Raw genomic sequence first — 14,133 nt, 5'->3', positions numbered from 1 at the left:
CATTTCTTCTAGACTGGAGTATTAGTCACAGTTCTCCAAGGAAAAAGAACCAATAAAACCAAATAATTTTATTTTAGGAATTGGCTCACGTGGTTATGGAGGCTGAGAAGTTCACCATCTGCCGTCTGCAAGTTGGAGACCTGGGAAAGTTAGTGGCATAACTCAGTCTGAGTCCAATGGCCTGAGAACCAGGGGATCAATGGTGAAAGTCCTGGTCTGGGTCTGAAAGCCTAAGAACAAGTGCTGACAGAAATCTCTTGCATTTCTATACACTAATGATGAAAAATCTGAAAGTGAAATTAAGAAAACACTCCCATTTACCACTGCAACAAAAAGAATAAAATATCTAGGAAGAAACCTACCTAAGGAGACAAAAGACCTGTATGCAGAAAATTATAAGACACTGATGAAAGAAATTAAAGACGATACAAATAGATGGAGAGATATACCATGTTCTTGGATTGGAAGAATCAACATTGTGAAAATGACTATACTACCAAAAGCAATCTACAGATTCAGTGCATTCCCTATCAAACTACCACTGGCATTTTTCACAGAACTAGAACAAAAAATTTCACAATTTGTATGGAAACACAAAAGACCCCGAATAGCCGAAGCAATCTTGAGAAAGAAAAACGGAGCTGGAGGAATCAGGTTCCCTGACTTCAGACTATAGTACAAAGCTACAGTAATCAGGACAGTATGGTACTGGCACAAAAACAGAAATATAGATCAATGGAACAGGATAGAAAGCCCAGAGATAAATCCACGCACATAGGGTCACCTTATCTTTGATAAAGGAGGCAAGAGTATACAGTGGAGAAAAGACAGCCTCTTCAATAAGTGGTGCTGGGAAAACTGGACAGCTACATGTAAAAGAATGAAATTAGAATACTCCCAAACACGATACACAAAAATAAACTCAAAATGGACTAAACACCTAAATGTAAGGCCAGAAACTATCAAACTCTTAGAGGAAAACACAGGCAGAACACTCTATGACATAAATCACAGCAAGATCCTTTTTGACCCACCTCCTAGAGAAATGGAAATAAAAACAAAAATGAACAAATGGGACCTAATGAAACTTCAAAGCTTTTGCACAGCAAAGGAAACCATAAATAAGACGAAAAGACAACCCTCAGAATGGGAGAAAATATTTGCAAATGAAGCAACTGACAAAGGATTAATCTCCAAAATTTACAGGCAACTCATGTAGCTCAATATCAAAAAACCAAACAATCCAATCCAAAAATGGGCAGAAGACCTAAATAGACATTTCTCCAAAGAAGATATACAGACTGCCAACAAACACATGAAAGAATGCTCAACATCATTAATCATTAGACAAATGCAAATCAAAACTACAATGAGGTGTCACCTCATACCAGTCGGAATGGTCATCATCAAAATATCTACAAACAATAAATGCTGGAGACGGTGTGGAGAAAAGGGAACCCTCTTCCACAGTTGGTGGGAATGTAAACTGATACAGCCACTATGGAGAACAGTATGGAGGTTCCTTAAAAAACTAAAAATAGAGCTACCATATGACCCAGCAATCCTACTACTGGGCATATACCCTGAGAAAACCATAATTCAAAAAGAGTCATGTACCAAAATGTTCATTGCAGCTCTATTTACAATAGCCAGGACATGGAAACAACCAAAGTGTCCATCGACAGATGAATGGGTAAAGAAGATGTGGCACATATATACAATGGAATATTACTCAGCCATAAAAAGAAACGAAATTTGTAGTGAGGTGGATGGACCTAGAGTCTGTCATACAAAGTGAAGTAAGTGAGAAAGAGAAAAACAAATACCGTATGCTAACACATATATATGGAATCTAAAAAAAAAAAAAATGGTCATGAACAACCTAGGGGCAAGACAGGAATAAAGACACAGACCTACTAGAGAATGGACTTGAGGATACGGGGAAGGGGAAGGGTAAACTGTGACAAAGTGAGAGAGTGGCATGGACATATATACACTACCAAACGTAAAATAGATAGCCAGTGGGAAGCAGCCGCATAGCACAGGGAGATCAGCTTGGTCCTTTGTGACCACCTAGAGGGGTGGGGTAGGGAGGGTGGGAGGGAGGGAGATGCAAGAGGGAAGAAATATGGGAACATATGTATATGTATAACTGATTCACTTTGTTATAAAGCAGAAACTAACACACCATTGGAAAGCAATTATACTCCAATAAAGATGCTAAAAAAAAAATAAAATAAGTACAAGTGCTGACGCCCTAGGTCAGAAGTGGGATGTCCCAGCTCCAGCAGAGAAAGCAAATTCCTCTGCCTTTTTCTATTCAGTCCCTCAATGGATTGGATGATACCCACCACACTGGTATACAATCTTCTTTACTCAGTCTACCTAACCAAATGCTAATCTCTTCCTGAGATAGGCTTGCAGAAACACCCACAAATAATATGTTACCTGCTCTCCGTGTATCTCTTAGCCCAGTCAAGCTGACGTATTAAATTAACCATCACACCTGGGTTGGAAATATCCCCTTCCCTGAACTTCAGCTCTAGCAGGCAGATGTGAAAACGCCAAAAAAAAAAAAAAAAAAATAGAGCCCCGCCCTAGGCTGGCTTGTCAGCTAGACTTTAGGCGCTTCCTACACTTTGAGCCGTTGGCAAACCACACTGTTACTCTGGGTGGATCAGATCATGAAAACTCTACCTACCAGAGTGGATTGATTGGTTTACAGAATCGAGGGACATGGACATTTCCACCAACTTCTGAGTATCAAGGCACGATTAGTAATCACCACAAGTTGCTTTGGGAGTCTGTCATCAAAGCAGAGGGCTGGCAACCTCTGTTAGGTATTCCATCCGGGCTGTGGTGGACCCTGGAGGACCACGCCTCACTATTACCAAGGCTGCATCTTGACTGACTGGAATCCAAAGTATCTACACCCCCCCACCCCCGTTAGCTGCTCTCTCTTGCAAGCTGTATTAGTTTGCTGGAGCTGCTGTAACAAACACCACAGACTGGGGGGTGTAAACAGCAGATTTATTTTCTCATGGTTTTGGAGGCTGGAGGTCTGAGATCAAGGTGTCAGCAGGGTTGGTTCCTTCTGAGGCCTCTCTCTCTGTCTTGTAAATGGCCGTCTTTTCCTTGTGTCTTCCCACAGTCCTTCTGTGCATGTCTGTGTCTAAGTTTCCTCTTATAAGGACGCCAATCATATTGGATTAGGGTCCACCTCAGTGATCTCATTTTAACTTAGTTACATCTTTAAAGGCCTTGTCTCCAAATAGAGTTTCATTCTGAGATATTGGATGTTAGGACAGAAATATGAATTTGGGGGAGATGCAATTCGGCTCATAACAGATGGAATTGGATAAATCCAACTCTTTTAATTTTTGCTACTTTAAAAAAATTAAATTACGTTCTTTTCAGAACCTCTATTTTGTCAAGATTAGATACATTTCATAGCTTGAATCAGGCACTTTTTTCCCAGCTTCTTTTATGAGATATTGGTCGTACCCCAGTCTCATTGGGAACATGCACAGAGATGCCTGGAGTGCAGAACAGTTTGGTAGCAATCGCGTCCTGACTCTGCCGTCTGGGAGCTGTGCAAGGGTTAGCAAATCACATGGTCTCCCCGCTCAGAGCCTCTGCGTTCTCATTTGTGATACGATGTGATATTAAGGGACATGGATAATGATGTTCATTGCAGCATTGTGTGTGGTGATAAAACATTGGGTATAAACTAAATGTCCATCAGCAGGAAAAGAGAGAAGCAAAATGTAGTATGTGAGAATACTTTACAACGGTTAGAAATAAATAGAATAGCTCCCTATACAGCGACATGAAATGGTATTGAAAACATACTGTTGAGTGAAAAAAAAAAAAGTTGGAAAATTGTTCAGTGTGATACTACTTATGTATCACTAAAAACACACAGAAAATAGTATTCTGTATGGCTTATGGAAACATATGAATTTATGTCTATGTGTATTAAATATACTATAAATGTACATACTAAGATGATAAAGACATCCACTGAATACAAAGTTGTAAAACAAATGGTTACCTTTGGGAATGGAGGATGGGAAATGGAGATGGGGAGGGATGGAGGGGGATTTCTATTTCATCTTGGGGTATTCCTTTTTCCTTTTTTTAAATTAAAAAATCTCAAGTATATATGACAAAATATTAGCGTTTGTTAATTCTGGGTGGCACATATGTGGGTGTCTGTTGTATTACCTTTTGTACTTTTCTGTCTTAAAAATTTCAAAAGCAAAGTAAATACAAGGATGGTAATAGTACTTACTTCACCTCTTAAGGCTATCGCAAGGTTTCCATAAGAGTATTTGTGAAAATTCTTTGCGAAATGAAAAGTTCTCTACAAATATTAGGTTTTATAGCTAATCTGTTCCGTTTGCTGTTGATTCTGTTAACTTCCATTTCAAAAGTCTACATGGTCTGATAGCTTCAACCTTTGGGTGGTGTTGGCAGTGATTATGGTAGTGGTCATGATGGAGGTGACAGTGGTGGTGGTGATGATGCTGGTGGTGATGAGGGTGGCGTGTGTAAGGAGTAAAGTCAGATCTGTGATCCAGTTCTGTGCCTCACTCACCACGCACTGCCAGAAAATATAATACACTTCTGGGCAGAGTGTCTTACTTCTACGGAAAGAGTAAAGTCTACAGAGGCAAACTGCATGAATGTGTATCTCCCACTACTCCTAGCAAACACTGCTCGATGTACTGTATTTAGCACTGTATTTTTTTTTTCTGTAAATACCAAATGAATTCCATCTTTTTCTTAGAACTGCGGCAATATGAGGAATGACCACGAGAGGGCAATAGAGAAACATCAATAAAGCTTACTTTTGCTTGGAGGGTTGGGCTGGTTAGTCACTGCTTCGGAGCAGAGACAGGTGTGCTGCCGAGGAACTCGGTTTGTGGGAATTATTCAGGGCTATTCAACGCGTCACAGAATGCCATGGAATTTAAGAGCTGTTGAGAACTACCTAGTTCAACTTCCTCAGCCCCAGCCAACATCTTGACTGCAACTCTATGAGACTCATCCAAGGAGATGAGGAGCTGTAGGCTGGAGGATAAAGTTTTAAAGGAGTTTTGCTCTAAAGCTTTGCTGTGTTTGAGCTGTAGCCAGAAGGAGATGTGGGGTAGACTATTTTTAAGAGGGTGGGTAGTGCATGTGGGGAATCTCATGGAAATGCTCAAGTAGAGAGAGAAAAGGGGGAATATTAAAGAGAGAGAGGGAAAGCTACAAATTGAGATGAAAAAGACTACCAACTCAATGGAAAAAAATGGATCAAGTGTCCAGAAAAAAATCTTTAATTACTAGTGCTTCAAAATAGATTCCTTCTCCTCTCTTTCCGAATAAAATACTTCATAAAATTAAATGGGGAAATCGGGTTTAAAAAATCCTCTTTGACACACATTTATGTGGCACAGACCATTGGTTCCATTTTTGGACAATCACCCCCATTGCTGGCTCTCCAGAGAGCACAGGTCAGCATTCAAATTAGCTCTGGTACTTGGTGAACATTCAGGGCTCTCTACTCACCTGTCACAAGTCTATGGTTACTTTTTTGGAGACAAACTCTGTCCAGCCCCAGCATGTAGGGTGTCCTGTGGTCAACCCCAAACAGGGCTGTCAATACGATTTCAGATACAGCAAAACAGGGGGATGCTTACAAGGTTTACTTATGTGCCATGTTCCTTTGAAAATTGATTTTTCTTTATGCACTTAAGCTTTCAAAGTAAAATAAAATAAAAGTCATCATTTAAAAATAATCTTTATTTGTAGCCAAGACGATTCTGTATGTGGAAACCCCAGGGTAATTAATTAAAAATCTATTAGAACTAACAAGAGTACAGTAGGAGGCTGGTTAAAAATATATACAAAGTCAATATTTTCTTGCAAACCAAGAGCTGGTTAGAAAACTTAATGGAAAAAAAGATCCCATTTACTATAACAACACAATTATATATACTATACCCCTAGAGGAAAGAGCTTTCTTAAATGTGCAGGAATATTATGAAGAAAATAACTTCCTTGAGTTATAAAGCATTATCCACAGTACGGTCCCATTTGGGGTTAAAATATGCAAACACACACACAACATACACACACGTTCTTGCATAGATAAAAATCCCAGAAAGAATATCATGAAAATTTCACCATGTATTTTTTTTTCTTGATGGCAGATCAAGTGTGATATGTAGGTTTTTTTTTAAAAATATATTTTAATTTTATTGGAGTATAGTTGATTTACAATGTTGTGTTAGTTTCAGGTGTACAGCAAAGTGATTCAGTTATACATATACATATATTCATTCTTTTTTAGATTCTTTTCTCATATAGGTTATCGCAGAATATCGGGTAGAGTTCCCTGTGCTATACAGTAGGTCCTTGTTGGTTATCTATTTTTTATATAGTGGGGTATGTATGTTAATCCCAAGCTCCGGATTTATCCCTCCCCCCAGGTTTCCCCTTTGGTAACCATAAGTTTGTTTTCAATATCTATAAGTCTGCTTTTGTTCTGTAAATAAGTTCATTTGTATCTTTTTAAAATTAGAGTCTACATATAAGTGATATCATATGATATGTGTCTTTCTCTGTCTGACTTACTTCACTTAGTATGATAATCTCTAGTTGCATCCATGTTGCTGCAAATGGATTTCAAGATTCAAATTATTTCAATCTTTTTATGGCTCAGTAATATTCCACTGAATATATGTACCACATCTTCTTTATCCACTCATCTGTCGATGGACATTTAGTTGCTTCCATGTCTTGGCTATTGTAAATAGTGCTGCAGTGTGATTTGCAGATTTTGTTTTGGGTTTTGCTTATCTATGTTTTCTACTGAAAAAAATAAAAACTGAACACATGTTCTATAATAAAACAAAATCTAAAAAAGAAAGAAGTCTCACTACCTTGAGCAAAATGGTGCCACTCCTTCATTTTTATTGATTCTTTCCATTGTGCAACGGTTGACCTCTTCAGGAGGACTGAGTGACCCCAGCTTTCCCATCACAAGCAGGGCTCCATTCCCGGGAGTGGCTGGAGTTTCAAACCAGACCTCTGTCATAACCAGTTACCTGACATGGCTCGACCACTCCATGCACCCTTGCCTGGCTTGGTGCACACTGTGACCCTCCCCAAAGGGACAGCAGGTTAGAGAGTGGGAGAAGACCAAGTGCCAGTCTTTGCCCCTTGGTTCAGGTCTGGCTCAGCATCTGGGGTGGACGTGCTGGCAGATGTGAGCCTTCAAGAAATCCAGCTTCGGGGCTTCCCTGGTGGCGCAGTGGTTGAGAGTCCGCCTGCCGATGCAGGGGACATGGGCTCGTGTCCCGGTCCGGGAAGATCCCACATGCCGCGGAGCGACTGGGCCCGTGAGCCATGGCCGCTGAGCCTGCGCGTCCGGAGCCTGTGCTCCGCAACGGGAGAGGCCACAACAGTGAGAGGCCCGCGTACCGCAAAGAAAAAAAAAAAAAAAAATCCAGCTTCAAGGAGTCAGCCTTGACCCTCACCTGCCTGGCTTGTCCTCCCTTTCTCTGAGCCCGTCCTTTACCTTTTCCGTCTGTGATTTTCTGGGAGTCAGCTGCTGCCCACTTTACAGCTAGTTTTTAATGGATTGACTGATCAAAAGTTCAAGAAAGTGCAATTTGATATTAAATTTTAAAGTGAGAGGTTTAACTGTAGATGTTTTGGCCCGAGCAAACATCATTATTGTAAATTAAATGTCAGAGATGTCAGCAACATAACAGTTTTCTCATCCAGCTCTTTGTCATTACTGGGAGAGCTGGCCTTAATGGAACATTCTGATGATCTGTTTGCTGAACCCCCGGCACGTGTCTGGTGTGGCAAGTACACAGGAAGAGACCACCTCTAGACCTAGAATCAGTGTGGGTCTGTGTGATGCTTTCCCGCAGGGATGCGGCAATCCAACAGAGTCTTGTTAGACTGGGGAGGAAAAACAGTCTGCTCTGAAGAGATCAAAGTGTTCTCCAGCCCCAAATATTCCCCTACTAGAACGAGCCCTTCATTCACTGAATAACAGGGTGGGATTTTTGTCTGCTTTCATTAGTGATGTATTTCCAGTGCTTTAGAACAGTGTTGGCATGTAATAGGTGCTCAATATACACTTAGTGAATGAAGGAAGGAATAAATGAATGAAAACATGTTTATTTAACACCTATTATGTGCTAGACACTGTTTAAGACCTGGATCACACCAGTGAACATCTGCAGTTGTGAACTGACAGTGAAAGCCCCTCATGTCAGGAGTTTCCAGAAGGGTAAATGAATGATAAATAAATGTATATCATCTCAGATGGAGAACCAAAAAAAGCAGGGTAAAGGGATGGAGAAGGTCAGCAGGTGGTGGCGGGCTAGAAAAGGAGATCAGGAAAGCCCACTCTAAAAATTACAATTTAAAGTGCTCATCTCCCTTACCTTGCATTTCCACTTTTAGAAATTTATCCTACAGAATCTCAGCAATGCACAGAGATCTATATGGAGATTCTCAGTGCAGCATTCTTTACAATTTCCTTAAACTAGGAACAGCGCAAATACCCATCAATACGTTAAATAAGTTAGGATATATCAACACTATGGATTACTAAGCAGACATTCAAAAAGAGGGGCATTTATATGTGTTGATGTAGACAAAATGTACTGAATACATTAAGTAAAGCAGAAAAGCAAATCTCAGAATAGAGTGTATAATATGAGCTCTCTTTTGTGAAAAAATGTATGTATCTATATGCGCATTTGTAAATAAATACACAAACATATACAAATATGTGTATGTTTATTTATGGATAAAAATGTTTGAAAGGATACACCAGCTTAGTAGCGAATGCCTCTGGGGAAGGGAGATCTATTTGCCGTGTTATACTCTTCTATATTTTAAAAAAAAGCATGCATTACTTTCAGAATTTAAAAAGTTTTTTTTTTTTTTTTTTTAAACAAAACACACTCTTCTTGAACTAATGTTATACCTCCTTCTCCTTAGGGTCCTTCTGTCTGTGGATGTGTCTTCATACCCCTCCCCCACCCAGCTCCTGGGGCATTCAGAGCCCCCTCTGATTTCAGTTGATATCTGAGCCAGTAAGAAAAGCACTGGCCTGGAAATCAGGAACCATGGGCTCTACTTCTTCATTGTGATGGAAAACCATTGCAAAAGTCACTTCCCCTCCTGAGTCTGTTTCCCCATCTGGAAAACGGATGTACTGGTCTATGGCATCGCTGAAGTCCCTCCATGCTGTCATACCCTAGGATTCTTTGATCCTGTGATTGTAAGTCCAAATGTCATGAAAATTCTGTATCAACATCCTTCTTGGGAGATGAAACGCTTTGTCAAGCTACTGGTCAGTCCCAGTTTCTACATGAGCACAGGTTGGTTTACCAGATAAAGCAGACTACAGACCCCTAAGGGAATGGGCATGTGAAGGGTGCCTGTTTACGTGAGGAAAACCAGAACATGGGGACAGACCTGGGGGAACAGGACTGCCCATTGTCTTCCATCGGGGGCCCAGGGCACTGGAGAGTGGGCTGAGGGGTGCCATGCTGGGAAAGGCTGTGCTGGAAGAAGGTGGCCTGTCTAGGAAACCCTGTCATCAGCTAGGAGAGGTGGAGGCATTGAGGCGTGACAGGCAGAGGTCAGGACTTGAAGCTAGCACACTTGCGTGTGACACCCATCTTGCTGCTTCAAAGCATAAAACTTTAGGTGACCCACTTTTTCTTTCTGGGGTTTCAGGTATCAGACCTACAGGGTATGTCTAGGCAAATGGTCCACCAATGGGCCTGACTGAAGAAAGTTCCATTTTGTTGGCCACGAATTGCAGTTTAGACTGAGCAGGCTGAGAGTGACCAGTACCCGGCTGGGGTGGAAGGTGGCAGGGATGGAATGTGTCTTTTATGACAGCCACCTGAAGGAGCCAGCTTCAAGGTCAGGAAGTCAAGGACAAAGGCATCCCCTGGCCTGGCCCAGAAAAGGTCATGGGTCCACACCAGGCCCTCTGACCACTGCCTCCCCACTCCATCAGCGGGAGTTATATTCAGCTAAGAAGAATTACTTTCAAAGATCCCAACATTTCCTTATCTGCCAAAGCTAAGAAGGAAGCTTCTCAGGAAGTAGGCCAGCTCTATGCAGCTTTCCCTGGTGTAAGCTATTTGCATCTTGAAGGAGCAGTTTGCAGAAAACTTTTCAGGTAAGTAACAGATAGCGGGGCAGGAGGGCTGTGACCTGAACAGGTCCCTGAAGGTCAGTCTGGATGCATCGGGGGAGCAGAGAGAAGGGGGGATGGGGGGCTTTTCTTTCCACCTTGTCTGAATGCACACCATCTCTGCACTACTAGGGGTACAGGGGCTGGAGCCCGAGAGTGAAAGCAGCAGTCCCACCTGTGGCAGGAGATAAGCCATGGATGCCCCAGAGAGAGGTTCTCGGACAAATAAGATTTTGCCCAGGAGGGAGATACAATGTGGGGCAGGAGGCTTATGTAGCCACAAGGAAAAGAAAGCAATTCAGAAGCAAAGCACTGTATCTGCATCTGTACACTTAGAAGTGACATACTTTATTTAAAGGCGATGGATCCTTATACAGAAAAATCACCTAATGGACCTCTGAGTTGAAGAGGAGGCTTCCCTTCCACTGGGCGTGAGGGGAAAGAAAAGAGGAATAAACGGCTCCCTAAATAAAGGATGCAGGGTTTGGGAGCTGTTTTCTGGCAGCTGGAATGACTGAGGGGATCTCAAGCACAGAAAAGAGAGAGAAGGGGAAATGAGAAGACGCGTGTGTCAAAAAGGTGACAGTCAGCTGATCATACCCAGCAAGAGAAATACATGAGTACATACATGTAAAGACCTTATTATAATACCTGGAAGGCCAGGAGCCCTCAGGAGTGGCTGTTATTTCCCCTTAGGTGCATACAGAAGGTCTCTTCCTTATGATTCAGGAAGGCCCATCAGAGGAATAGTCGATACATTTTTAGGACATTAAAGTCTAGTGTTAGATTTAATCTGTTGCCTGTACTTTGCTGTAATCTCCCTCCATTACTCCAAACCTTTAGCAAAATCTGGTAAAGCCAACCAGTGATGGTTAGTGAGACTGCATGAAAATGGAGTTAGGAGCTGGGGCCAGGGTAGGGGGCGGCGAGTGGGGAGAGAGGAAGGTAGCCCCAGAATCTGAGAACAAGTGTCCAGAGAAAACAACAGGCTGCAAGTAGGACCAACCGGAGTACTGAATTCACTTGGAAATGCCTGGGACCTTTGGGGTGGGGCCACGCTGGGCGGGATCCACACAGAACACGGGTTGGGATTTGAGGCATCTTATATGGATGCTACAGTAGAGGGTCCAATATGGATGCTACAGTAGAGGGTCCAATATGGATGCTACAGTAGAGGGTCCAATATGGATGCTACAGTAGAGGGTCCAATATGGATGCCAAAGTAGAGGGTCCAATATGGATGCTACAGTAGAGGGTCCAATATGGATGCTGCAGTAGGGGGTCCAATATGGATGCCAAAGTAGAGGGTCCAATATGGATGATACAGTAGAGGGTCCAACATGGATGCTAAAGTAGAGGGTCCAATATTTAAAGTGTACATCTTAATGAGTTGTGACATATGTATACATCCATAAAACTATCACCATAATCAAGCAAATGCACATAAAATCACCTCAAAACTTCTTCGTGTTCCTTTTGAGTATTTCCCACCTCTTTTGCCCTCTTATCCCAGACAACCACTGTTCTGAATTTTACCACTAGAGATTAGGTTGTATTTTTAGGAATTTTATTAAAAAATTAATAATACAGTATTTATTCTTTTTTATCTGGTTTCCTTCACACAGCCTACTTATTTTATGATATATCCACGTGGCTGTATGTGTCACTAGTTTACTCCTTTTCATTGCAGTAACTTTTCTGTTTTATAAATATACCATTATCTATTCCTTTAAGTGTTGATTGACATTTGGTTTGTTTCCAGTTTGGGGATATTACAAATAAATATTCTATGAGCATTACAAAAAATAAATAAATAAAGTAGAGGGTCCAGGTTTGCGTGGCATGTACTTGATCATGCTGTCTGAAGAACCAGGACTGTTTAGGTGGGTAAACAGAATCTTCTGGTGCACACAGTTACTTTTACATTTTTTTTGATAAAGGCCGTTCCTGAAACATAAGAAAGAGGCCTGCTCTGTACAGACTTAAGGGCAGAAGAAAAGGGACAATGACAGCTACTACTGAGGGCATTTGATATCCCAGGCATCATAGTAAGGGCTTTACATGTTTTTATTCATTTATTCCTCACAGGGACATACTGTGGTGTAACACTGCAACATGGGTGTCTTTGCACATCAGTAATTCAGAGCATCCCAAATGCAGTGCTTTAAATGGGCTATAGATGTCCTGAGACATAGGTGTCTAGAGGGCCAGAGCTGCAAGCTGGTTGTCCACTTAGCCCCATACAATATTATACAATATTTTCATTTTCTATGTGTGCTGGGAAGTGAAAAACAGTACAGAAACACTAATTTAGACAGTATTCTACAGAATCACGTACAATAAATGTATAATACTCCGTATAAATATACGTAATTGAGATTTTTAACCACTTCTCTGCGTTCAGGTTCCAATTCTGTCATTTGCCAGTGGTGTAGATTCAGCCTGCGTTCCTTCATCTGTGAAATAAGGACACTAAATTTTATCTCATATTAAGTTTTGTGAGAATTAAGTGAGGTAATCCAGGTGAAAGTATTTAATTTTAAATCATAAAACTATTTAAACTTTCAATTATAGTTTTAATTTTTACATATTTGGCCTTAATAGCTATTAAACTGATGACCCCAAGTTATCTCAAGAGCATCAAGTGAAGCACTTAGAACTAAAAGGAGATTTCAAAATGTGTCCTGTGATAAAATAAATATACCAAACCTAATTATTTTCCTTTATAAGAGCATTAATAACTTGGATAATATAAAGAATAAAAGATCTCATTAATTATTGAAAAATAGATACCATAGGAATTAAACATTCTAGGGTCTGTGAGAATAATAAAGCATTCTAGGGTCTATGAGAAGGAAAACAAGGTCATGAACAATGACTTAACAGAAGTAGAACGACGTTATTTTATAGGTCCTGGATTGCAAAACCAGTCCATTTATCAGAATTAGCTAATACATTTACTGTAATTCCAATTCCCATTTCAGGGGGATTTTTGGGGAGGGAAATTTACCAAAGTATTTAAAGCTGATATAAAATATTTATTTATGCATATAAATGGTTGTAAAAATTAAAAAGGGGGAAGGATGTGGGACTTCCCTGGCAGTCCAGTGGTTAAGACACCAAGCTTCCAGTGCAGGGGGCACGGGTTCGATCCCTGGTGGGGGAACTAAGATCCCACATGCCACTCCTCGCAGCCAAAAAAAAACACATTAAAATTAAATAAAAACACAGCATTCTTTAAAAAAAGGGGGGGGGAAGATAATGCGTATCACCAGACAATATAGTATTTCAAAGTTATAGTATGAAAATTATGTGATCAGGTTCAGATTAATCAATGAAATAGAATATTCCAGATCCAGATCAGGTATATATAAAAATTCATTAGATGACAAAAGTAGCATTTTATGTTGAAGAGGAAGAACTTGTCAATAAACAGATTAGGAATAACCAGATAACTATTTGAAAAAATAGATTTTGTGATCTCCTCCCATACATTAACATAAATTTCAGGTGGATTTAAATGTAAAAAGCCCCTCAAACAAACCCTCAAAATCACTATAATATAATTACTTACATAACTTTTATTTTAAAAGTCCTTTTATTTTAAAAGGACTTTTTACTCATAAAACAAAGGTAGAAATTATAAAAGAAAAGGTTGATAGACCCAGCTAATAACTCGTTCAACTTTTGTGTGTCAGATACCAAATATGACAAATAACAAGCTAGGAAAAATCCTTGCAAACTGTATCACAAAGAAATGGCCAATAACTTTAATATGTAAGGAATGCTTACGATTTCCTTTTTAGAACTCCAAGTGGAAAATGACAGCCAAAGGCAGGAAAAAAAATCATTCACAAACTACAAATGGTCAATAAATATATGAAAACGATTTCACCCTCTCTAAC

Source organism: Phocoena phocoena, chromosome 2 (genome assembly GCF_963924675.1).
Source record: "Phocoena phocoena chromosome 2, mPhoPho1.1, whole genome shotgun sequence".
NCBI lineage: Eukaryota > Metazoa > Chordata > Mammalia > Artiodactyla > Phocoenidae > Phocoena > Phocoena phocoena.
The sequence above is the reverse complement of the archived record's forward strand: the minus strand, read 5'-3'. Positions refer to the sequence as shown.